This window comes from Panthera tigris, chromosome C2 (assembly GCF_018350195.1).
Source record: "Panthera tigris isolate Pti1 chromosome C2, P.tigris_Pti1_mat1.1, whole genome shotgun sequence".
Lineage (NCBI taxonomy): Eukaryota > Metazoa > Chordata > Mammalia > Carnivora > Felidae > Panthera > Panthera tigris.
Window position 1 is genome coordinate 108,938,135 of NC_056668.1, and position 27,041 is coordinate 108,965,175.

General features: G+C 35.6%; 1 non-coding gene across 1 annotated transcript; it reads right to left on the minus strand.

Annotated features, from left to right (window-relative positions):
* Positions 1-3,474: 3,474 nt before the first annotated feature.
* LOC122230797 lies at positions 3,475-3,581 on the minus strand. The gene has a single exon (XR_006207882.1). It is a non-coding gene; the product is annotated as a U6 spliceosomal RNA (small nuclear RNA).
* Positions 3,582-27,041: the final 23,460 nt, after the last annotated feature.

The following is a 27,041-nucleotide window of genomic DNA, read 5'->3' on the forward strand; positions in this document are numbered from 1 at the left end:
TAATACTTAAATGTTAGCCCTTTAAGTAAGATTTGCTTATCTTTAAGTAACGTCTAAAATGATGATCCTTGCTCTAATGCCTCCCTAATTGAATTCCCACCCAGCTCCAGCATTCAGATTTTTCAGCCTATAGATTTCCCATTCTTTAATGCATCTAATATTAGCCAGAGACATTGTTTAAAATTGAGTCAGATCATGTCACTACTCTGCTCAAAATATCAGTAGCTTCCTATCTCATTCAGAATAAAGGCCAAAGTCTATAAAATCACCTGCCAAGACCATGGAGTCTTGTCCATGACCCCTTTTGGACCTCATCCCTTGTCTATTTCCCTCCAGCAGCTTGTTCCTTAAATATGCCTAACCCACTCTCATCACAGGGTCTTTGCACTCACCACTGTCTCTGCCTGGAACGCTCTTTGCCCAGATATTTGCAAAGTTTCTCCCTCGTTTCCTTCAGGCTTCTGCTCAAATGACATCTCACAAAGGTCTTCCATGGCTATCATATAAACCAGCAATACTACCTTGCCAGTATTTAGTCCCCTTTCCCTGCTTTATTTTTCTCCATAGCACTTATTACTAAGTGATCCCATAATATATTTACCTGTCTGTCATTTATTATCTTCCTCCTCCATTAACATATAAGCTCCCGCAAAGTAAGGACTTTTGGTCTTTTTTGTTCACTGCTGTGCCTGCAGTTCCTGTATGAGTGCCCAGACACAGTTGCAACTCAATAAATATTTGTTGGATTAATGGATTCATTGTTGTAAATAGAAACACATATTAATACTTATGAAACTCCAGCATGCAAATGTAGCATGACATTTCTCTCTGAAATCAGTTCCCTGCAAATTATATCTACATTAAATATAACTCAGTTATCTGTCATTAAAGAATTAAACCATTCTAACACAATAGAAGAGTACAAATGGAGGCCAACTTGTCATATGTCTAAATATTTAAGAATTATTGAACAAGCTAAAAATGTTAATATATAACATGTCTTTCTACCTTGATAAATATGCCTTATTAAGGCAAAATCTTCAAGCCAGATTTTTTAGAAATTATTTTGAAATAAATGAAAATTCAGTTCTATGCCTTTTCACTTTTGTTTAGTTTTGGGGTGTGTGTGGGGAGAGAGAGAGAGAGAGAGAGAGAGAGAATGAGAGAAAAAGAGAGAGATCGTATGTTTTGTTTATTTTTGCCAAGAATTGACAGTCTTCAAAGTGAGAATTTGAGGTGCAGACTTTTTGAAAATATTCTGATAATCTCATACATAAAAGCAGTAGCCAACCTGGTCCTAACAGAACCAAGTTTGGGGTAACTTTTCATGTTGGCCCAATAGCCCTAGCTATTATTCATTGTACAAGGAAACTGAACTGGGAACTGATACTAAAAATCTTTTCAGTATAATCCAATAGCTTTTGACGCCCTTCTTTCAAAATAAACACTACAAGATGATTAAGAGAAACAAATATGTAAGTGAAAAAGAATGAAAGAGAGGTTTAATTCATGTGAGAGTGAATTATTAGTGCCTTTGGGAAATAATAAAATGTGGACAACATGAGCTAACCCCAAAGGACTAGATAATCCAGATGTAAAAACATGACACAGAGGTACAAATAATTCACCCAACAATATGATTTCAGGAAAACTTCTAAATAAGCCATAGCAGTGTAGCATAGTTGTATTTATAAATCTTGAAATAAATGTTAAAAGTAGAACTCAAAGATTAGCTTTCACAAGAAAGACAACAACAATAATAATAGAAATAATTTTATATCATTTATTTTGTGTCAGGCATTGTTCTAAGTGCTTTTCATATATGCATTCATTTAACTCTAAAAATGATCACTTTGAAAAAGGCACTACTATTATCTTCAACTTAAAGACAAGGGAAATGAGCCACTTAACATTCAAGTCACTTGCCCAAGGTGGTATAGTTGAAGTTTGAATTTAGTCCTGTAGTTCTTGAGTTCATACTCTTAACTACTACTACTACTTTACATTGTCTTTAGCCTAAACAATATAAACATAATTAAAATAATAACTGTACCTTAGTTGTATACAGTGATTTATGATGCACAAAATGTCACTCTACATTCATTACCTTATCAGAGACTTAAAAATACTCTATGTTACATGTAATCATGTTATTCCTGTGTTACATGTAAGGATCTTTAAAGGCTTTGCTTTTTGGATAAGCAAGGCAAGAAAAAATACTCCACTTGTGAAGGAAAAATTAAGGTTGCACAGGATTAGTAAAGCAATGGGGTTTCCAGTCCTAATCTCCTTAGGGCAGCACTTAGAGCATATACATGGCTTCCAACCAAAAGACGTGACTGCAAAGATTGCAAAGTTAAATTCAGTTAGTCCAAGAGCCCAAAGTGAGGAAAATAATTCTTCACTTGTGTTGCCATTGGTCTCAACATTCATTCCCTTTCTTTATGAAATAGAAAACTAACTTTTGCTTTGAGAAAACTGTTCTTCTGTCCATTACAATCTTATGGTATGTGATTTTGTGCTAGACCAGTCATGCATTTGAAAACACTGGAGTTGATTCATGCCCTGACCCCCAAAAAACTATGTGTTTCTGCTGTAGTTACTCTAGTTCCTATCCTTTTAAAGCTTGGTTCTTCACCTCTCTTTCTGCTGCTTAAACTCTGAAAAAAATTTTTCTTAGGAAGAACAATTGATTTGAACCAGCTTAAGTCTAGTTAATTCTGTTGAATTCCATTAAATTCTATTAAATAAGTTTAATTCTAGCTGATTCCGATGAAGTAGAATCAATTTCTGTTGCTTACAACCAAGAATCTTAACAGATCGTTTTTATTGATTGATTGATTGATTGATTGATTTAGAAAAAGAGAGACAATGAGAGAGAGTGGGCACAAGCCGGGGCGGGGGTGGGGGGAGAGATGGAGGGATAGAGAGAGAGAGAAGAATCTCAAGCAGGCTCTCTGCTCAGTGCAGAGCCTGACATGGGGCTCAATCTCACGACCCTGGGATCATGACCTGAAAAGTCAAGAGTTGGATGCTCAACAGAATGAGCCACCCAGGCACCCCTATTTATTTATTATAATCACCATTTTTAAGGATTTTTTTTAAATTCCAGTTAACAATGAGTGTAATATTAGTTTCAGGTGTACAAATAGTGATTCAACAATTCCATACAACACCCAGAGCTCATCACAGCAACTATACTCCTTAATCCCCATTACCTATTTAGCCCATCCACCCACCCATCTCCTCTCTGGTAACTATCAGTTTGTTCTTATAGTTAAGAGTCTGGTTCTTTGTTTACCTCCCAAACTCTTTTTTTTTCCTCTTTGTTCACTTGTTTTGTTTCTTAAATTCCACATATGAGTGAAATCATACGGTATTTGTCATTCTCTAACTGACTTATTTTGTTTAGCATGATACTCTCTAGCACCATCCAGGTTGTTCCACTATGTATATATATGCCACATCTTTTTTTTAAATATGGAATGCTTGATGAATTTACATGTCATCCTTGCATAGGGGCCATGCTAATCTTCTCTGTATTGTTCCAATTTTAGTATATGTGTGGCCAAAATGAGCACTGTTACATTTTCTTTATCCATTCATCAGTCAATGGACACTTGGGTTGTTTCCATAATTTGGCTGTTGTACATAATGCTGCTATGAACATTAGGGTGCATGTATTCCTTTAAATTAGTATTTTTGTGTCCTTTGGGTAAATACCCAATTTTGTGCTCTTCAGGTCAAAAATATTTTTTGGAGAGGTGAAAATTTTAAATTAGGAAACCATTGAAAATAGAAACATAATTTTCAGTTCAACCAACCCCTCCAAAACCTTCTTTCAGACAAACTATGGAACCACCTAAAGGAGAAAAACTTAGAGTTCACTCCAAAGGCTATTTAATAACATTCTAAATCCTAAATAATTTAGCAGTGGAAACAAAAAAATATATACTGAATTAAATTAGATTCATTGAGTTTCCTTTCTGGTCTCTTTATTCTTCTAGGGCGTGATTCTTTGATTCGATAATGAAATGCACTTTAGCAATCATTTCAATAGGGTCGTCACCAAAAATTTCAAGTTCTTCATCTTATTTAATTAGTTTTAAACATAGTGTTATCCTTACACAAGCCTAAATTCCTATTTTAGAAAAACATTCATATGCAAATAATGATTCTGATGGAATGAAACAGTGAGGAATGAATGACTACTATCTGAATAGACTCTAAATATGATAAATGTGAAATGCAATGACAAAGGCAGCCAAAGAATAGATTTCTTCAGAGACTATCACTGTTGAGCATTGACCATAATTCCAAGCAAGATCTTGACTAAAATTCTAAGTAAAAATACTTGCAAAAATATCATATTTTATCAACTTTAAAAACTTGCACTGTCTAACAAATATACAGAATGTGTATTTGTAATCGTAATAGTCACAGAATGTTTAGATCTTAAATAGCATGAATAGCCAGTAGGAGAAAAGAAATTGTGTAGAAGGATTCCAAATCCCAATATGTTTTTGTATATATTTCTATGTGATTACTTATCGACTAAATACATGTAAGCTATACATCAAAGACTTAGATACATCAAGCTTTAGAATTGAAAAAGATTTGTGTGCCCTTTTAGTCTGATTTTCTCATTTCCTTATTTTAAGAATAATGTATGTGAAAACTCTCTTTGGAAGCTCTGTTTTGCTCTTATTTTCAAATATGAGAATTCTTATGTCTGGAAGAGTTAAGAAGTTGCTATGTCACATGGCTAGTTAGTGGCCAGCCTAAACTGGCCCCCAAAGAAGGTTCCCCTAAAGAAGATAGTAAACAAGCAAACAACAACAATAAAAGTCAGTAATCTAAGTAATAATAAATATTGTCAAAATGCTAACGGGGGAAAATGGTACCACAGTGGAAATGGGATATTAAATTAGGTATTCAAGAAAGCTATCTCTAGAAATCATGGCTGGGATATGAATCATGAAGAGGAATCAGCTGTGATAAACTATGTTGTGAATGAGGAAAATGTCAAAGGCAAAGCCATGGATCTCTTTCAACTGTGATAAAGTATAAAATAACATCCTACATGACCTTTTTTAAACCCCTATTTAATCCTAAAAGTCAAGTTCCTTCCATTATACCACCGTGTTTACATGTGGCTTAGTTTCTCATGAAATCTGCCCAAAAGGGAGAGATCACATATACATTTAACATATGTGCAGATACATAACAGAATTTTAGTTTTGTAAAATACTTTCAAACACATTATTTAATATGATGTTTACAAATAATTCTATACAGTAGGCAAGGTAGATGTTACTGGGAATGAAATGAACATCAGTTTTTTTCAAAACCTGGTCTTACCACTAAAACAACTTTAATCCTTGGGCATACAACTTTTAAACTCTGTAACTAGATTTCTTCAATGGTCAGGGTGTACCTTTTTTATAGGGTTGTTGTAATAATAATGTAAAGATATTCTTCAAAATGTATTTGATCAAGGTATGTAGGAATTTTAAATAATGATTCTCAATAAATGCAATTTTTAGTTAAGGAATGAGAACTGGAACACTCAAAACTTTCAGTGGTATATTAAAGTCATACTACAGAAATGTGTTAGAAATTTAAATCTTTTACATTTGGAATCTCTACTCTTCCTATCCTTTTAGCCATTGCCTAATTACATATAAACTCTATTACATAAGGAGTCTTTATGCTATTAAAACACAGCAATGTTAACAATCTAACTTACTTCTAAACAGCTGTTAGTTATGGCTTGGACCTGGCTTTTTGTTGCAGTAGGTTGTGGTATTGGTAGTAGTTTTTTGTTGCTGTTGTTATTTACCTTGGGGGTTAGCTTGTTTTTTGTTTTGTTTTTCTTTGTTTTATTTTAGGGTTGTATGACATTTGAACACACAGGAAGAATGGATGAAGTGTGACATTAATGAACCAGCAGTGTTGGTTGCTTGGATTTTGTGCTCATCTAATCTTAGAGGATTCTTTATGAAGCAAGGGAAGGCTAACATGTTACAAGTAAACTAGAAAACAAATGTATGAAAGTATTCTCTCCCCATATTTTAATTTAAGCTTTTATACATTCATCCAAATAGTCCAACAACCTTTCCCATCACACTGCTATCTGGGGGAAGAAAATTATTCTGTTGTTAAGATTTAGTCAGAGCTTTGAATACCTTGAACCCAGAAATAACCCAGCTGCTCCTTGGAAACTTCCCTCAAGTGAACTCAGATTTATGCAAGAATAACCCCACAGAGGCAAAAGAAATAGAGTTTTCAAAGATAGAACTGCATTAAATACTGCATATTTGGCCACACTTACACATCAAAGTTTACAATCTTCCACTGACAATTACATTATAGTGTAACTATTATCTGTCCTTGATCTTGGCATCAGAAAGTCAATGTTAATCCTTTGCAAGCCAAATTAGATGTAGAACAGAAGAAGATCAAGATGAAGTTCTAATTTTATGGAAAATCACACAAAAATGTTCCATAACCTTCACAGTCATTTCCTATAGAATGTTACATTCATGCTATCTACAATGAGAAAACTGAGATTCATAAAAGATAAGCTGTTTATCAAAGGCCACACAAAAAGTGACAGAATCAGGATTTGATCTCCAGTCTCTGTAGAGAGGATCTTTCTACTATATAGGGTCTCTCCAGTTTAGAGCATCTTAAAGATTTCATAGCAATGTTGCATACTTTAGCTTATCTCCAACCTAAATTGAGCTTATTTAATTAGCAATGATGAAAACAGAAGGTCAAGCTCTAAATAGAATCAATTCAGTCAACCCTCCCTATTCACCATTTTCTGTTTATACTGCAATTACTTTTTAATAATTTCAGAATACAATCTCATTTGTTAGTGGGGGAAAAAAGGAGTTGGGAAGGATTTATAAGCAGTGATTAATTTTTTAAATATATAGCTGGAAAAGACAAATTGCTTTCCTGCTTCCTTATTATGCTAGCTAATGCTTATCATTTCATACACATGTCAAACGCTAATTGATTAAACTTTGAAAGAGGAAGGGAAAGAACAGCATCTCACTTTGAAATATCTTTGAGAACTTCAAATTAAAATGAACAGAAGATAATCGGGGGTGGAGGGAAACTCACACTCTCTTCATTTCAAACCAAGAGCTCACAAAAGATACCAATTCAAACCTCCCACCTGCTTGGCAATTTGAGAAAAAAAGACCAACTTATTAATATGCTCTTTTAGTTAATTCTAACATCTTGATGGTAAGTGGGCATCTGTATACTTGTTTTCATTCAGTAATCTTCTGTTTGCATCATTTTCCACATGATAAGACCACAACTCAAAGCAAGTTTGATGTGTACCCTGATAAAGCTAATCTGGCAGCAGGCAGTTTGGAAGGCTTTTCTGCATAGCAAATTAGCAGTTAGGTAATTTCTCCAAGGAAGAGTGGGAGGAGCCCTGGGTCTTTTAAAATGCCAAATAGATCGTTATTGTCATCAACTCTTTTTTCCTTAACAAAGTTAACTTCTTTAAGTGTCACTGAGAGAGAGCTAGGGTCCTTTAGAAAATGAATATGGATTCCCTCGTAGTGAGCTCAGGATCATAGGTCCATGGCCAGAAACTAAACTATATTTCTGACCAACTACTTGGCAAATACGAGTCGTTACATGTAAAGGAGAATTGCCCAAAGTGTGAAGCCCTCATATCACACAACACACAAAAGTCAATTCCATATCCCCACTGCTTTGATTGCTCAGTGAAAGCAACACACTCACTTAATGGGGAGAAAGCACCAAATTTCTATGAATACCGAACACTTACAGCAGTCACTAGGCCCTCCAGACCACTACAGGGCTTAGTTCCTAGTCTATTGTTTCCATTTCCCTTTTTTAAGATCTCCTAAATGTTGCAGTGAAAAAATGGTACTCCAGTTGCCTGAAATAATTAATGTGTTTCTAATGTGTCTTTCCAACAGAACATGATTTAGCTATTAGCCTGACTAAAGGCTCTTATTAGTGTCTTCCATCAGGAACCAAAGATTCTTAGAATGTCAGAGGTTTATAAAGACTACATGTTGCAACATTCCATTTAATACCTATATCTATATGATTTCTCTTAACATTACTGCAATTGTTCTTTAATGCAGAACTAGTTGCAAAAGCTAGTCCAAAATCAGTCCAAATCTGAAGAATTCACCAATTTAAAGGAAATGTAATTTTATTACTTTAGTAACATATAATTACAACAACAAAAAATAATCAAAATCTTAGGTGGTGGTTTTCAGCTAGAAATCAGCTTTTCATTTACTCTCTGTATAGATTCAGTAAAAATTGACTGAAAATAGTTTTCTTAAAGAGGTTATACGTTCTTTTATTCCAACTTGTTGGAACTCTTATTCCAACTTGTTGGAACTTGGCAACTAGTTGCCAAAAAAAAAAAAAACACCACAATGTGTTAATAGAAAATGTAAAGATAAATCTCAAATGAATCTAAGAAGAGTTACCACAAATTCTGAATTAGTAAAAACTTAGATTTTACTATAATAAAAACTAGGTTAAATCATCTTTTTATCATTTATTGAACATTTAACATGTATGCAAGCTCCTTCTGTAATGTATTTGATACATTAGTGAATAAAATAATCTGGGACTGAGGGAGAGAGATAAACAATAAAAATGTTGGATAGTTCTAAGTGCCATGCAAATTAAAAAAAATAATAGTAAGGATAGGATAGGGGAATGGGGAGTGCTTGAAAGTACAAGTTGTAATTTAAGATATCCTGGCCTGGTTAGGCCTCATACAGTAGGTATTATGTGATCAAGGTAAAGTAAGTAAGGAGGGAATCATGCTGGGTCATGAGTTTTCTGGCAAAGGGAAGCTAAGTGTGAGGTCCCCAAAGTGTAAATATGCTGATAGGTTTGAACATCATCAAAGCATTAATGTGCCTACAGCAGACTCAGCAAAGGAGAACACAGGAAAAGAAAAGGACAAAAATCTGTGGTGGGGGTAGGAGGCCACAATCAGGAAGGATTTGGAAGGACTCACTTTCACTCCGTGAAACAGGGAGCCACTGGGGGGGTTTGAGCAAAGGGAGGACATACTGAACACATTTCTGAAACTATCATCTGGCTACTGTGTTGAGAATAGATTACAGGAAGGCAGGGATTGAAACAGGGGAGCAGTTGTAGGCTATTCTGCCAATCAAGGTAAGGGGTGATGGTAGCTTGAACCGGAAAAGAAGTAAAAGGTACAAGCGGCTTCAATGACACCCACCTTTGATCTCTTTGCCTCAAGTACTTTGTTCTCCTTATATAACAGGATTTATTGTGCTATATTGTCATATATATTTTTGTAATATTTCTCTCTAAATAGACTGTGAATACCTCAAAGACAGGGACTATATCTTACTCATTCTGTACTGTCAAAGTTTAGCACTCTGCCAATCATTTGAAGGTGCTCTCTATACACATTTGTTGAATAAAGTTAAAATTAATCACAATAAACAATATTGGATTTTTCATTTCAGAATAATTTTTTAAATGTAATTGAGAGGTAAAAAAAACCGAGAGGTTGAATATAGAAAAGTTTGAATATAGAATTACTAAGCTGTGAGATAGCAAAAATATAATGTATTTTGTGCCTTACCGCACTGTGAAGTAATTCACATTTAATGGTGATCTGTGGCTCTTTAATAGTATCATATATTTTCTACAAAAGCATAACAAATTTTACATTCTTTAAATTTGGCTATTGAAGAAAGGATGCCAAACTCTTCAAAATCTTAACTGTAAGAAAGATGACCATGTTTTCAGAAGTACTCAGGAGAGAAACGGTTCTTTAAGAAATCACAGATTAAATAGAATGGAGGTACATTAGAGAATTACAGATAATACACAATATAAAAGTGTAGAATTACATTTGTACTCAGGATGCCTTTAGGAAAAGTTATATTAACATAGAATCGTTGGGTCTAATTTGAAAAATGTTTCATGGGACATAAAGAGTATAAAAATGCCAAAACCTTCCACCAAAACTGACTATGAGGATGAATTGGAAAATAATGGTTTTTAACCCTTATTTATGTCTTTAACAGGAGTATAGAAAATATGGATTTCTCTTCTAGAATAACTCATTTTTTCTGATCATAAAAATAAATCACATAATTTTTTGCCAACAAAACATTTTCGTGGGCTGCCTGGGTGGCTCAGTAGGTTAAGCATCTGATTTTGGTTCAGGTCATGATCTCGCAATCGGTGGGTTTGAGCCCCGTGTCAGGCTATGCGCTGAGAGTCTGGAGCCTGCTTGGGATTCTCTCTCTCCCTCTGTCTCTCTGCCCCTCCCCACTTGCGCTTTTTCTCTCTCTCTCAAAAATAAATAAATAAACTTTGAAACATTTTCTCTATTAATATTTTGGTATATTTCCAATCTTTTTTCCGTGTAAAAATGTATATTTTCTTATTTTACAAAATTAAAATCACACTATATGTATCCCATAGCATGTATATTTTCCTTATATATCTGACCATTTTCCCACGTCATTAGGTATTTTTGAAGATATGTTTTACTGCATTTGTGTTACCAATTTACTATTTTTTCAGTTGATCAAATATATACTGAGTACCTATATATATCTATGCACTAGATAACACATTAAGCACTAGAGACTGACTTGTGGAGTTCTTGCTCTTGCCTAGCTTACATTCAACAAACAATGCCAATAAAATATGAAGATGCTATAGGATGCTATGAAAACACAGTGGATCACCTAACCTAGTCTAGGGAAATCATTCTCCAGTTAAGCTGAGACATACAGGATAAGTAAGAGAATAAACAGTATGTGTTGAAGGATGTCTAGATTATTTTCCAAACAAAGGAAAATAGAAAAACCATAACTTGTTCAAGGTATTGAAAGTTTATCATGGCAAGAAGGAAGAAAAGAGGGGCTAGAAAAAGGATGTGGAGCTTGAGGACCTAGGATATTACCAAATGACAACTTCCACTATACAGCTTAATATATAGGTTTGGTGTTCAACAGAGGTCACTATTTTTTCCTCTTTGAATCCTTATTTCTGGTGACTTAAGCTCTTACTTAGTGATAGTAATAAGTGAAAACTACCTAGAGGGGCTTTAGTTTTCTGCTCTCACATTTGGAATCCCATAATAATTTCTTCAACTGTTCTAAATTAAAGCAAATATTAACTTCATATAGGCTAGTATTTATATTTCATTTTTTCTACTTAATATTTTAATGTAAATGTCTTGTAAAGACATAATGAGTTCTGTCAAATCCTGGAACATTTCCTTTGGCCCCAAATTATTAGGTTCCTAAGTGGCTTGGGCTGTAAAATGCTTGTAGTTTTCATATATTCTGAGACTGGGGAATTGTGAAACTCTGGTGGGGGTTAGGAAGGAGCACTGATCCTCACTTCTGTCTCTAGAATTACAGTGGCACTTATAGTCCTCAGTTTTCTCATCTGTAAATCTAGAGGACTGAACTAGGTGATCTCTATGGCTCATTCCAGTTTTATTAGTCTTTGATTGTAATGGAAATCCCTTTTAGATGGTGTTTAAGTTAACAGAAAATGTAACAAGAAGAAAAGTTAAATTCATAGAACAGATATTTGTTCAACATGTCTATTTTGTGGCGAGAGCTTCATTAAATAGCCCATTAGCACCTCCTTTATGAAAGCACTTGTACTACATTTAAGGTTGCCAAATTGAGCAAATAAAAATACAGAACACACAGTTGAGCTTGAATTCCAGATAACGATAAATAACCTTTTAGTATAAGTATGCCCCATGTAATGTCTTAAATCTAGTTGAAGAGTCCTATATCTTATCAGTTACCCTAATTACATTTTCAACCTAAAGTTTATTATAATCATTAGAAAATAACTTTTTTACTCCTGCAAGATAGTCTTTTGTCATTTTTTGCCAGTGAATTGGCAAAATACTTTCATAGACATTATTTAAAAACACCTAAATTCTTCTTGCTTTGTGCTCCTGAAACATGCAGTTAGGAATGAGTGCAACACATAGTAAACTTCTGTAATTTAAAATACTACTTCAATATGCTCCTGCCTGTTCAAGATAGTAAGGGTATAGAGTGTTCTGATTAATTTGCTATTCTTTAGTGTTTACCTGTGTCTCACATGGATTTTTTTTAATATGAAATTTATTGTCAAATTGGTTTCCATACAACACCCAGTGCTCATCCCAATAGGTGCCCTCTTCAATACCCCTCACCCACCCTTCCCTCCCTCCCAGCCCCCATCTACCCTCAGTTTGTTCTCAGTTTGGCTCCCTCTTATGTTTTGGCTCCCTCCCTCTCTAACCTTTTTTTTTCTTTCCCCTCCCCCATGGTCTTCTGTTAAGTTTCTCAGGATCCACATTAGAGTGAAAACATATGGTATCTGTCTTTCTCTATATGACTTATTTCACTCTCCATAACACTCTCTAGTTCCATCCACATTGCTACAAAAAGCCATATTTCATTCTTTCTCATTGCCATGCAGTATTCCATTGTGTATATAAACCACAATTTCTTTATCCATTTATTAGTTGATGGACATTTAGGGTTTTTCCATAATTTGGCTATAGCTGAAAGTGCTGCTATAAACATTGGGGTACAAGTGCCCCTATGCATCAGCACTCCTGTATCCCTTGGGTAAATTCCTAGCAGTGCTATTGCTGGGTCATAGGGGAGATCTATTTTTAATTTTTTGAGGAATTTCCACACTGTTTTCCAGAGCAGCTGCACAAGTTTGCATTCCCACCAACAGTGCAAGAGGGTTCCTGTTTCTCCACATCCTCTCCAGCATCTATAGTCTCCTGATTTGTTCATTTTAGCCACTCTGACTGGCATGAGGTGGTATCTCAGTGTGGTTTTGATTTGTATTTCCCTGATAAGGATTGACGTTGAGCATCTTTTCATGTGTCTGTTGGCCATCTGGATGTCTTATTTAGAGAAGTGTCTATTCATGTTTTCTGCCCATTTCTTCACTGGATTGTTTTTCGGGTGTGGAGTTTGGTCAGTTCTTTATAGATTTTGGATACTAGCCCTTTGTCTGATATGTCATTTGCAAATATCTTTTCCCATTCCATTGGTTGTCTTTTAGTTTTCTTGATTGTTTCCTTTTCAGTGCAGAAGCTTTTTATCTTCATGAGGTCCCAATACTTCATTTTTGCTTTTAATTCCCTTGCCTTTGGGGATGTGTCAAGTAAGAAATTGCTGCGGCTGAGGTCAGAGAGGTTTTTTCCTGCTTTCTCCTCTAGGGTTTTGATGGTTTCCTGTCCCATAGTCAGGTCCTTTATCCATTTTGAGTTTGTTTTTGTGAATGGTGTAAGAAAGTGGTCTAGTTTCATTCTTCTGCATGTTGCTGTCCAGTTCTCCCAGCACCATTTGTTAAGTAGACTGTCTGTTTTCCTTTGGATATTCTTTCCTGTTTTGTCAAAGATCAGTTGGCCATACTTTTGTGGGTCTAATTCTGGGGTTTCTATTCTATTCATTGGTCTATGTGTCTGTGTTTGTGCCAATACCATGCTGTCTTGATGATTACAGCTTTGTAGTATACGCTAAAGTCTGGGATTGTGATGCCTCCTGCTTTGGTCTTCTTCTTCAAAATTACTTTGGCTATTCAGGGTCTTTTGTGGTTCTATACAAATGTTAGGATTGCTTGTTCTAGCTTCGAGAAGAATGCTGGTGCAATTTTGATTGGGATTGCATTGAATGTGCAGATAGCTTTGGGTAGTATTGACATTTTGACAATATTTATTCTTCCAATCCATGAGCACGGAATGTTTTTCCATCTCTTTATGTCTTCAATTTCCTTCATAAGCTTTCTATAGTTTTCAGCATACAGATCTTTTACATCTTTGGTTAGGTTTATTCCTAGGTATTTTATGATTCTTGGTGCAATTGTGAATGGGATCAGTTTATTTGTCTTTCTGTTGCTTCATTGTTAGTGTATAAGAATGCAACTGATTTCTGCACGTTGATTTTGTATCCTGCAACTTTGCTGAATTCATGTATCAGTTCTAGCAGACTTCTGGTGGAGTCTATCGGATTTTCCATGTATAATATCATGTCATCTGCAAAAAGCGAAAGCTTGACTTCATCTTTGCCAATTTTGATGCCTTTGATTTCCTTTTGTTGTCTGATTGCTGATGCTAGCACTTCCAACACTATGTTAAACAACAGCGGTGAGAGTGGACATCCCTGTCGTGTTCCTGATCTCAGGAGGAAAGCTCTCAGTTTTTCCCCATTGAGGATGATATTAGCTGTGGGCTTTTCATAAATGGCTTTTATGATGTTTAAGTATGTTCCTTCTATCCCAACTTTCTCAAGGGTTTTTATTAAGAAAGGATGCTGAATTTTGTCAAATGCTTTTTCTGGATCGATTGACAGGATCATATGGTTCTTATCTTTTCTTTTATTAATGTGATGTATCACATTGATGGATTTGTGAATGTTGAACCAGCCCTGCAGCCCAGGAATGAATCCCACTTGATCATGGTGAATAATTCTTTTTATATGCTGTTGAATACGATTTGCTACTACCTTATTGAGAATTTTTGCATCCATATTCATCAGGGATATTGGCCTGTAGTTCTCTTTTTTTTGCTGAGTCTCTGTCTGGTTTAGGAATCAAAGTAATGCTGGCTTCATAGAATGAGTCTGGAAGTTTTCCTTCCCTTTCTATTTTTTGGAATAGCTTGAGAAGGATAGGTATTATCTCTGCTTTAAATGTCTGGTAGAATTCCCCAGGGAAGCCATCTGGTCCTGGACTCTTATTTGTTGGGAGATTTTTGATAACTGATTCAATTTCTTCGCTGGTTATGGGTCTGTTCAAGTTTACTATTTCTTCCTGTTTGAGTTTTGGAAGTGGGTGGGTGCTTAGGAATTTGTCCATTTCTTCCAGGTTGTCCAGTTTGTTGGCATATAATTTTTCATAGTATTCCCTGATAATTGCATGCATTACTGCGGGATTGGTTGTAATAATTCCATTTTCATTCATGATTTTATCTATTTGGGTCATTTCCCTTTTCTTTTTGAGAAGCCTGGCTAGAGGTTTATCAATTTTGTTTATTTTTTCAAAAAACCAACTCTTGGTTTCATTGATCTGCTCTACAGTGTTTTTTTTTATTCTATAGTGTTTATTTCTGCTCTGATCTTTATTATTTCTCTTCTTCTGCTGGGTTTGGGGTGTCTTTGCTGTTCTGCTTCTATTTCCTTTAGGTGTGCTGTTAGATTTTTATTTGGGATTTTTCTTGTTTCTTTAAATAGGCCTGGATTGCAATGTATTTTCCTCTCAGGACTGCCTTCACTGCATCCCAAAGCATTTGGATGGTTGTATTTTCATTTTCATTTGTTTCTGTATATTTTTTAATTTCTTCTCTAATTGCCTGGTTGACCCATTCATTCTTTAGTAGGGTGTTCTTTTACCTCCATGCTTTTGGAGGTTTTCCAGACTTTTTCCTGTGGTTGATTCAAGTTTTATAGCATTGTGGTCCGAAAGTGTGCATGGTATGGTCTCAATTCTTTTATATTTATTAACGGCTGTTTTGTGACCAAGTATGTGATCTATCTTAGAGAATGTTCCATGTGCACTCAAGAAGAAAGTATATTCTGTTGCTTTGGGATGCAGAGTTCTAAATACATCTGTCAAGTCCATCTGATCCAATGTATCATCCAGGGCCCTTGTTTCTTTATTGATCCTGTGTCTAGATGATCTATCCATTGTTGTAAGTGGAGTATTAAAGTCCCCTGCAATTACCACATTCTTATCAATAAGGTTGCTTATGTTTGTGATTAATTGTTTTATATATTTGGGGGCTCCCATATTCGGCGCATAGACATTTATAGTTGTTAGCTCTTCCTGATGGATAGACCCTGTAATTATTATGTAATGCCCTTCTTCATCTCTTGTTACAGGTTTTAATTTAAAGTCTAGTTTGTCTGATATAAGTATGGCTACTCCACCTTTCTTTTGACTTCCAGAAACATGATAGATAGTTCTCCATCCCCTCACTTTCAATCTGAAGTTGTCATCAGGTCTAAAATGAGTCTCTTGTAGACAGCAAATAGATGGGTCTTGTTTTTTTATCCATTCTGATATCCTATGTCTTTTGGTTGGAGCATTTAGTCCATTTACATTCAGTGTTATAGAAAGATATGGATTTAGAGTCATTGTGATGTCTGTAGGTTTCATACTTGTAGTGATGTCTCTGGTACTTTGTGGTCCTTGCAACATTACACTCACAGAATCCCCCTCAGGATCTCTTGTAGGGCTGGTTTAGTGGTGATGAATTCCTTCAGTTTTTGTTTGTTTGGGAAGACCTTTATCTCTCCTTCTATTCTGAATGACAGACTTGCTGGATAAAGGATTCTTGGCTGCATATTTTTTCTGTTCATCACATTGGAGATTTCCTACCATTCCTTTCTGGCCTGTCAAGTTTCAGTAGGTAGGTCTGCCACTGGTCTTATGGGTCTCCCTTTATAAGTTACAGCATGTTTATCCCTAGGTGCTTTCAGAATTTTCTCTTTATCCTTGTATTTTGCCAGTTTCACTATGATATGTCATGCAGAAGATCGATTCAAGTTACGTCTGAAGGGAGTTCTCTGTGCCTCTTGGATTTCAATGCCTTTTTCCTTCCCCAGATCAGGGAAGTTCTCAACTATGATTTGTTCAAGTACACCTTCAGCCCCTTTCTCTCTCTCTTCCTCTTCTGGAATTCCTATTATACCGATATTTTTCCTTGTGATTGCATCACTTACTTCTCTAATTCTCCCCTCATACTCCTGGATTTTTTTATGTCTCTTTTTCTCAGCTTCCTCTTTTTCCATAATTTTATCTTCTAATTCACCTATTCTCTCCTCTGCCTCTTCAATCCGAGCTGTGGTCGCCTCCATTTTATTTTGCACCTCATTTATAGCAATTTTTAGCTCTTCATGACTATTTCTTAGTCCCTTGATCTCTGTAGCAATACATTCTCTGCTGTCCTCTATACTTTTTTCAAGCCCAGAGATTAATTTTATGACTATTATTCTAAATTCTTGTTCTGTTATATTGCTTAACTCGTTTTTGATCATTTTGTTAGCTGTCGCTACTTCCTGGAATTTCTTTTGAGGAGAATTCTTCCGTTTCTTCATTTTGGGTAGTCCCTGGGGTGGGTCAGAACTGCAGGGCAATTCCCCTGTGCTGTCTGGAGTAACCTGTGTTGGTGGGCAGGGCCGCAGTCAGACCTGATGTCTGCCCCCAGCCCACCACTGGGGCCACAGTCAGACTGGTGTGTACTTATCTTCCCCTCTCCCAGGGGCAGGACTCACTGTGGAGTGGTGTGGCCCCTGTCTGGACTACTTGCACACTGCCAGGCTTCTGGTACTGCTTCGATAGGATCTGGCATATTAGCCAGGGTGGATCTGCAAGGTACACAGGGGTGGGAGGGGCAGGATTAGCTTGCTTTGCCATCCATGGTCCCCTATGGGAGGGGCCCTGCAGCACCAGGTGAGGGATGGATCCATAGAAGCACAGCGTTGGGTGTTTGCATGGTGCAAGCAAGTTCCATGACGGGAACTGGTTCCCTTTGGGACTTTGGCTGGGGGATGGAAGAGGGAGATGGCGCTTGCCAGTGTCTTTGTTCCCTGACGAGTTGAGCTCTGTCTTCCTGGGCTCAATACCACTCCCTCCGGTGTCCTCTCACCCTCCGCTCTCGGAGCAGAGCTGTTGACTTATAACATTCCAGATGTTAAGTCCCGCTGGCTGTCAGAACTCACGGAATCTGGCCCCTCCGCTTTTGCAAGCCAGACTTGGGGGCTCTGCCTTGCCGGGCGGGGTGCCCCTCCACTGCCCCAGCTCCCTCCCGCCAGTCTGTGTAGCGCGCACCACCTCTCCACCCTTCCTACCCTCTTCCATGGGCCTCTTGTCTACACTTGGCTCCTGAGAGTCTGTTCTGCTAGTCTTCTGGCAGTTTTCTGGGTTATTTAGGCAGGTGTGGGTGGAATCTAAGTGGTCAGCAGGATGAGGTGAGCCCAGTGTCCTCCTATGCCGCCATCTTCCCCTGGATCTCTCACATGGATTTTTCAATTTTCCAGAAAATTGTAAAGAATTTATACACTTAACATGAAAAACTGCTTCATGATACCAAAAACACAATACATAAAAGGAAAAATTGATAGTTCGCACCTCATCAAAATGAAAAACTTTTGCTCTGTGAAAGGCTATGTGAAGAGAATGAAAAAACAAGCTGCAGGCTGAAGAAAATATTTGCAAGCCATATATCTAACAAAGGCCTTGTACTGAGAATGTATAATGAACTCCTAAAACTCCACTTAGAAATGGAAAGGAAAACCATGAAGAGGATACATGGATGATAAATAACATTAGTCATTAGGGAAACACAACGTAATGTGCTCTTTTATTATTTTGTTTTGTTTTGAAAGGGAGGTGAAACGCATACAACATGCAAGTAACCATTTTAAAGCGTGCAGTTCAGTGGTATTTAGTGCATTCACAATGTTGTACAGCTACTACCTCTCTGTAGTTTCAAAACTTATTCATCACTCCATGTGATGGTTAATTTTATGCGTCAGCTTGGGTGGGCCATGATTCCCAGATATTTGGTCATATATTATTCTGTATGTTTCTATAAAAGTATTTTGGGGTAAGATTAACATTTAAATCAGTACTTTGAGTAAGGGAGATTGCTTTCCATTATGTGGGACAGCCCACATCCAATCAGTTGTTGTCCTGAACAGAACAAAAGATTGACCTCCCTGAGCAAGAGGGAATTCTGGCAGCAGACAGCCTTCACACTTAAATTACAACACTGATACATCCCTGAGTTTTCAGCCTGCTGACCCACCTTGCAGATTTTGTACTTGCCAGCCTCTGTAATCATCTGAGTTAGTTTCTTAAAATAAATATCTTTCTGTTTGTATACACACATTAGTCCTTCTGTTTCTCTGCAGAGCTCTGACTAATACACCCCTGAAGAATATCTCATACTGTAAGTGATCATTTCCTATTCCTCCTACTCCCCCATCCCCTGGCAACCACTAATCTCCTTTCTGTCTCTATGAATTTGTCTCTTCTGGATATAAGAGATATAAAACGAATCACACAATATGTGCCCTTTTGTGTCTGCTTTCTTTCACTTAACATAATGTTTTTGAGGTTCATCCAAGCTGTAGTATGTATCAGTTCTTCATTCTTTTTTACATTGGAATAATATTCCATTACATGCATATACAGCATTGTTTATCCATTCATCTATGGGTAGACATATGAATTGTTTCTACCTTTTGGCTTTTGTGAATAATGCTGCCATAAACGTTTATGTATCAGTTTCTGTGTGGACATACATTGTCATTTCTCTCAGGTACATGCCTAAGAGTGGAATTGCTGTGTCATATGGTAACATTTAACATTTCAGGAACCACCAAACTGTTTTTCACAGTGGCTGCACTATTTTACATCCTCATCAGTAGTATCCAAGAGCTCCTATTTCTCTATAACCTCATTAACACTTGTTATTGTCTGATTTTAAAAAAATTATTATGGTTTAAAAAATTATTGTGGTTTTGATTTCCTTAATAACCAATGAAATTAAACAGATTCATGTACTTGTCAGACATTTGTATATCTTTGGAGAAATGTCAAAACCAGTGTTCATTTGTTAAATGGGCTATCTTTTTGCTGGTGAATTACAGGAGTTCTTTATATATTCTGGATACTAAACCCTTATCAGAGATATGGTTTGCAATGCAGATTATCTTAAAATTTTCTTGATAGTGTTATTTGAGGAACAAAAGCTTCTAAAATTTATGAAGTTCCATTTGTATATTTTCTTTTGTTGTCCATAATTTTGATACCAAAAAATCTATTACCAAATCTGAGGTCATGAGAATTTATTCCTACATTTTATCATAATAGTTTTATAGTTATAGCTCTTATATTAGGTTGTAACATTTATATATGGAGTGAAGTGGGAGTCCACCCTCATTCTTTTCTATGTGGTTATTCAGTTGTCTATCCAGCACCATTTGTTGAAGAAACTATTCCTTCCCCACTGAATGGTGTTGTCACCTTTGTTGAAAATCAATTGACCAGAGATGTTTGGGTTTATATCTGGACTCTCAATTCTACTCCTTGATCCACATGTCTATCCTTATGCCAGTACATTACTGTTTTGATTACTATAGCTCTTTAATTAAGTTTTGAAATTAGGAAGCACGAGTCCTCTAACTTTGTTTTTATTTTTCAATATCGTTTTGGCTATTTTGGACCCCCTGAAATTTAATATAGATCTGAGCATCAGTTTCTCCATTTCTGCTAAAAAGATCATTGGAATTTTGGTAAAGAATGCGTTGAATCTGTATATCATTTGGCAAGGTATTGTTATATTAACAACATTGTCTTCCAGTCCATGAACTTGAGATGTCTTTCAATTTAATTAGGTCTTTTTAAGTTCTTTCAGAAATATTTTGTAGTTTTCAGTATATAAGACTTTCACCTCCTTGGTTTTAATTTATTCTTAGGTATTTTATTTTCTCTTATTATATATGAAATTGTTTTCTTAATTTTCTTTAGAATGTTTTTTTTTTTCCTGGTGCATAAAACACAAAGGAGTTTTGTACATTTATCTTGTGCCCTTCTACTTTGTTGAACCTGCCTACTAGCATTAATAATTTTTTTGGTTGATTCTTTGGGATGTCCTATATATAGAATCATGCTCTCTGTGAATAGACATAATTTTACTTCTTCCATTTCAATTTAGATATACATAATTTCTTTTTCTTGCCTAACTTCTCTGGCTATGACTTCCAGGATGATGTTTGAATAGCAGTAGCAAATATGAGCACCCTTGTTTTGTTCCTGATATATGAGGGTAAGCTTTTAGTTTTTCACTATTGAATGTTAGCTGCGAGTTTTTCATATTTTCATCAATGTCTTTATCTTGTTGAGGAAATTCCCTTCTTTTCCAACTTTTTAGAGTTTTTGTCATGAAAGGGTGTTAGATTTTGTCAAATACTTTTTTCTGTATCTATTGAGATTATTGTTTTTTTTTTTAATTTAAGCTAGTTTAAGTAAGCTTTTCTTTTACTAACAATTGTATCTTCTATTATTTTGCTTTAACCTTTTTTTTGTTCTCTTCTCACAGAAAATGATTTAGCAAGTGGGAAGTTTTATTTGATGAGTAATAACTGACCATTGTGTGGCAAGGAAGTCCAGAGAAATGGCCCTGTTAGATGACTGATTTTACTGGCCTTAATGTCACTATTATATGGGTCTTGATTTATATCAAGCTGTGAAAGGTTGTGGCCTTAAACAATGAGAAATAAAAACAAAATAAAACAAAAAAATCCTTATTTATGGTTTTGTCTTAGTATGTAGGAACAACACTGATATGAATAGAACTGAGAAGATACATCATATCTCTTGGCATAACATACTTCTTTTGTCCCCAGAAATGATTTCAAGAAACAATACTTATTTGGGGTGAATTGTCCCTTGAAGTCCCTATTGGTTTCCAGCAAATCTTGTCCAAAGTCTGAGGCCATCTGTTCCACAATAATTATTTTTCTTGGAAAAGATTTATTGAATGGGAAGGTGAAATGTTTAATGCATCATAAAATAATAGTGGTTATGAAGATTATAATCAGAGAGTCTTTAGCTTTCTTTTTGCTTTCCCATTTGGAAGCTCCAGAACTTTCATTTCTTACTCATTTTGAGAAAAGATTTAGAAGTTGTAGGATGCAAAGTGTGCAAATTCAGAACAAGATCAAGAATGGGACCAGTTCTGTCCAGTCAGTGCTTTCAGGATCTCATAGTTCTCCAATCTTCAAATATTTTTAAAGAACAAGGGAAATAATCATCCAAACACAACAGACTGAATGTTAACGTGACAGATAAGTATCAGATCACCTAAGTTGTCATTTCCTTAAGTTTTCTTTCTTTCAATTTCTTTTTCATTTCTTAAAACTATTGAAAAGCATTTATTTCATTCTCAATGTTATTTATTCTTTAAATGAGAACAGAGCATGACATAAAGATCTAAATGGGTAAGATTATTCGAAGTGTCATTGAAAAAGACAGGATATTTGGAAATGATCACTTGATTAAGGAACCAGAATAAAGAGAAATGAAATGTAAAACAGAGAAGAGGAAAATTACTGCATACACATTCATGTGGTTGAACTGGACAAATACTCAGGGATATTTTGGAGGAGAGGAAAAAAAGTGAAAGCGTTTCCTTCCAACCTTCACTCTATAAAATATCTTTACAGTTACATGTTCACCATTTTGGTAATTCTGACTAATAGATTTATAATATTTTTGTAAGAAGAAGAATTGTGATGATTAAAAGAGATGTCATTCGGTCTGTTTATAACAAAGTCCATTCCCATCACTACCAGAGCCTTGGGAACAAAATAAGAGCATTACAGTGTTTTCTTCCAGTTGCCAATATAAGACCCAAGAGGCTCTTGTTTCCACAGGGGATAAGGGACATTATACTATTGTTCACCGCCCTCCAAAAAAAAATCCCAAGTAATTTCCGCTAACAGACTTAAAACCTATTTTCCCTCATTAGTCATTAAATATGATAAACTCAAAGACTTTCAGAACAAGAATGTACGAGAAGCCCTAATTGTTAAAACTGGATTTTTAGCAAAGCTTTTACATTTTTTTTCCAAGTGCTCAATAAGATTAAATATTCATCAGCTGCAACCAAGAAATGCCTGTAAACCCAGTGTGCTGTGTACTTACTTCAGGGCTCCCTAAACATTTACACTGATAACAAGCTACTTACTGTATAAATGTCGGTGGGATTTAAAGTGGCTGATACTCAGCAGCCATTAATAAGAGCTCTAGCAGCATGCTTGAAGGCTGGGAGCCCGGTCCTATATTTTGGATTAAGCAAGATCATAAAAAGAAATAGACTAGTTCCATTGACTCCTCGTGCTATCCAACCTATGCTGCTGCCTACCTGTCATTTCCAGCAGAATCAGAGAAAGCAGCAAAGCTCAGACTTGAGACCAGTAGAAGAAGCGTGAGCTAAAAACTATTAAAAAATAAGCAGATGCAACATGTAGCAGGATCCTCAAGACTGGCATTAACAATGAATGGAATAGGGGTGCCTTGGTGGCTCAGTTGGTTGAGTGCCTGACTTTAGCTGAAGTCATGATCTCATGGTTTGTGAGTTCAAGCCCTGCTTTGGGTCTGTGCTGAAGCTCAGAACTCAGAGCCTGGAGCCTGCTTCAGAATCTGTCTCCTTCTCTTTCTGCCCCTCCCCACCTGTGCCCTGTCTCTCTATCTCTCATAAATAAATAAATGTTAAAAAAAAAAAACCCAGTGAATGGAGTAAACCAACAACATATATGAAAAGTAATAGGATATACTGCTATCCTGTGAGATTTTTATTGTTATCATCCATAAAACCTTACTATAAAATACCCACTTTTTCATAATCACTTAATTTAAATTTTAAAATATTTATGTGTGTATATACAAAATGTGTGTATATACAAAATACAAAAAATACAATGTTTTTTTGCATTGTAGATTTATTTTTTTATTTCAAGTTTTTATTTAAAGTCTAGTTAGTTAACATATAGTGTAATATTAGTTGCAGGAGTAGAATTTATGATTTGTCATTTACATATAACACCCAGTTCTCATCACAACAAGTACCCTCCTTAATATCCATCATCCATTTAGCCTATCCCCACTCCCCACTTCCCCTCCAGCAACACTCAGTTTGTTCTCTATATTTAAGAGTATATTTTATGGTTTTCCTCTCTCTCTCTTTTTTTTCCCCTTCCCCCATGTTCATCTATTTTGTTTCTTAAATTCCACCTTAAGTGAAATCATATGGTATTTGTCTTTCTCTAACTGACTTACTTCACTTAGTAAGGTTCATTCTATCTCCATCCACATTGTTGCAAATGGCAAGATCTCATTCTTTTGGTTGAGTAATATTTCATTGTGTGTGTGTGTGTGTGTGTGTGTGTGTGTGTGTGTGTGTATACACACCACATCTTCTGTATTTCTGTATTCATTCATCAGTTGACGGACATTTGGGCTCCTTCCATAATTTGGCTATTGTTGATAATGCTGCTATATGCATCACGGTGCAGGTGCCCCTTTTAATCGATACTTTTGTATTCTTTGGGTGAATACCTAGTAGTGCAATTGCTGGATCATTTTAACTTTTAGAGGAACCTCCATACTGTTCTCCAGAGTGGCCAAAATAGTTTCTATCTAACAAATGGCTCATGTACTAAATGTTAATTAATAAACAACATTCTAAATCAAGGCTGAAATTGCAAGCCAGGTTACAAATAAATTCACACTTCCTAGAAATTTAATAGTAGTTTTCTAAAATAACCACCACATTTCCTTCCATAATTGACTATGAATGAACCCTTTAATTAATGGTGGAGCTTTATATCACAACTGCTTAATGGTTTTTTAAATCTTTTTTAAAAGAAGTAATTCAAATGTAGAATGTATTCTTAAAATATTTGCTATGATTACTCTTTTTATGACTTTGAGCTATTATTATAAGCATTCTCTTTGTAATATGCTGATAATTTTTCATATGGCAGGGGGCATGGGGTTACATAGGTACTGCTTACTCTTCTTTCTTGCTCAATTACCATATTTTTTGAAATTATAGTAAGACAAAGGTAGCTACAAAACATACAGCATAATCACATGAGGCCTTTTTAACAAAATTATTTAGTAACTTAAAGCAATAACTCCTCTTCAAAGTGATAGTTTTACCCTCTAAAATGCATTTCTCTTTGTTTTCAGTGACCTTTGCCTTCACAACATTCTCCTAAAATATAACTGGATTCTAAATGGTTGGAAAAATTAACTGACACTCAGAAATTCATTAAAGAGAGATTACTAAGTGCTCTTTAAATACAGTAGTGGCCTTGACTTTGTGTTGACTGAGCTATTTACAAGTCTGTAGAGAAAGAGGCTAACTTGTAGACTTTTGTCCAGTAGAGATGGAGATATATAGTATAATGTCCTCTGCCAATGATGGCCACATCCTAATCTCTGGAAACTGCAGATATATTATGTTACATAGTAAAAGGGGCTTTGAAGATGTGATTAAGTTAAGCATCTTATAATGGGAAGATAAGCCTGGTTTATTCAGATGGGCCTAATGCTCAGGATCCATGATACCATATCTTGATTTTCTGGACACTTCATAAAATGTGAGATTGAACAAAACCAAGCATACAAAATACTGATGTGTATATTTAATATTTTAACATGTACTTTGAGTCCATGTAAAGTATATTTCAGATGTTTCAAGTTTTAATTTTTAATGAACATTTTATATTTATGTTTCATATTTATATTCAGTGCTTCACAGGGTTTGGGAACAAGACTGTGTGTGGTGGGGAGTTGAAGCCAGAGAAGCAGTGGTTATATAATTTTCCTGCCAATGAATAGATGCCTTATTATTCACTTGACATTAGTGCAGTACATTCATATTCTTAAAAGAAATCCAGTTGTAGGTGACGTTCTGTGTTTGACCTTATATTTTTTCTTATAGTCTCCTACAACAAGGGTATATTTACAAAGGGCCTCAATTATTTCAGCTGTAAAGTAGGAAAACTGAAATAATCCCCAAGGTCATTTTTAGCTCTAAGTTTCCACACATCATTTTTATTTGGTCCTAGCAACAAGAAAGTAGTGAGAGAGTTTAATACTGTCATTCACCAATAAATTCATTTAACAAACATTTATAATTTAGTGTCTGCCATGTGCCAGGCACTGTTTTAGGCACAGAGAATATCGCAGTAAGCAGCAAGTTCTATCATAGGGTTTAAATTCAGGTGGGGTAGGAAGACAACAAAAAATATGCAAATTAATATAATTTTAATGTCAGATTGTATAACTTCTACTGAAAATATTTAGCAGGGTAAGGAGGAAGTAAGACTATATGCCAATATATCTCAAGCATCTCTTTTTTAGAATCAGCTATTCTCACTTTGTATTGTTTCTATAGTCTGTCAAATTTTTCATTTGGTATAGCCTGAAATTTTTAATTATTCTTTATGTTATACCAGTTCCTTGGTTTCTCGACTATTTTTAAATGGAGTTGTCACTTAAACTATTCTGAAGTGTAATTAGTTCAACACCTTCAGAAAACTAAGTATTTCTAAGTGCTAAGTCAATTGCTAAGTCATTGCTAAGAAGCTTGAATGCAAAAAATTCCACCATTTATTAGTGTTGTTGGCAAAAGCAGATGAAAAGGCAAAGGCTAGTGGCATAGTGGCATAGTAAAAAAAAAAAATTGAAAAGCATGCATTTAGCAACACAAACACTATTTCTAAACTAGCATTTCCTATTGTTCTTTGTCCTTTGAGGTCGGTACATTGTTAACCTACAAGGATTCTTCTTTTCTGAAAATGGTCTGTAGAAAACAGGGACAGACTTCCAATAGGTCGGACTTTTACTACATCACCCCACATCCTTACTTTAGCTAACTGGTCCAGCAGTGGACACCTGGTGTGAGCTGGGCCAATCAGAATCTTTTTTTTTTCTTTATCAGGACCATGGTATTTATAATAAAGGAACCTAGAAGCAAAACATTTTAAAAGCTAAGTCATTTTATTTATTTATTTATTCATTTTATTTATTTTTAGAGAGATAGAGAGAGAGAGAGAGAGAGAGAGAATCTCAAGCAGGCTCCAGGCTCAGCACAGAGACCAACGTGGGGCTGATCATGACCTGAGTCAAAATCAAAAGTTGGCTACTTAATCCACTGACACACCCTGGTGCCCTAAAATCTAAGTTGTTTTAAATTACAATTGTCTAGATAGGGTCTGTGGGGTAATATAGTTATTGATTCTTCATTATTCACCTCCTTTTTTTGTTCCATGAGATAGCTTAACATTATTTTTAAAACTTCACTTTTTTTACCTTTATTTGTTTGAGAGAGAGAGAGAGAGAGAGAGAGAGAGCGCACAAGCAGGGGAGGGGCAGAGAGAGAGAAAATGGGAGAGAGAGAGAGAGAG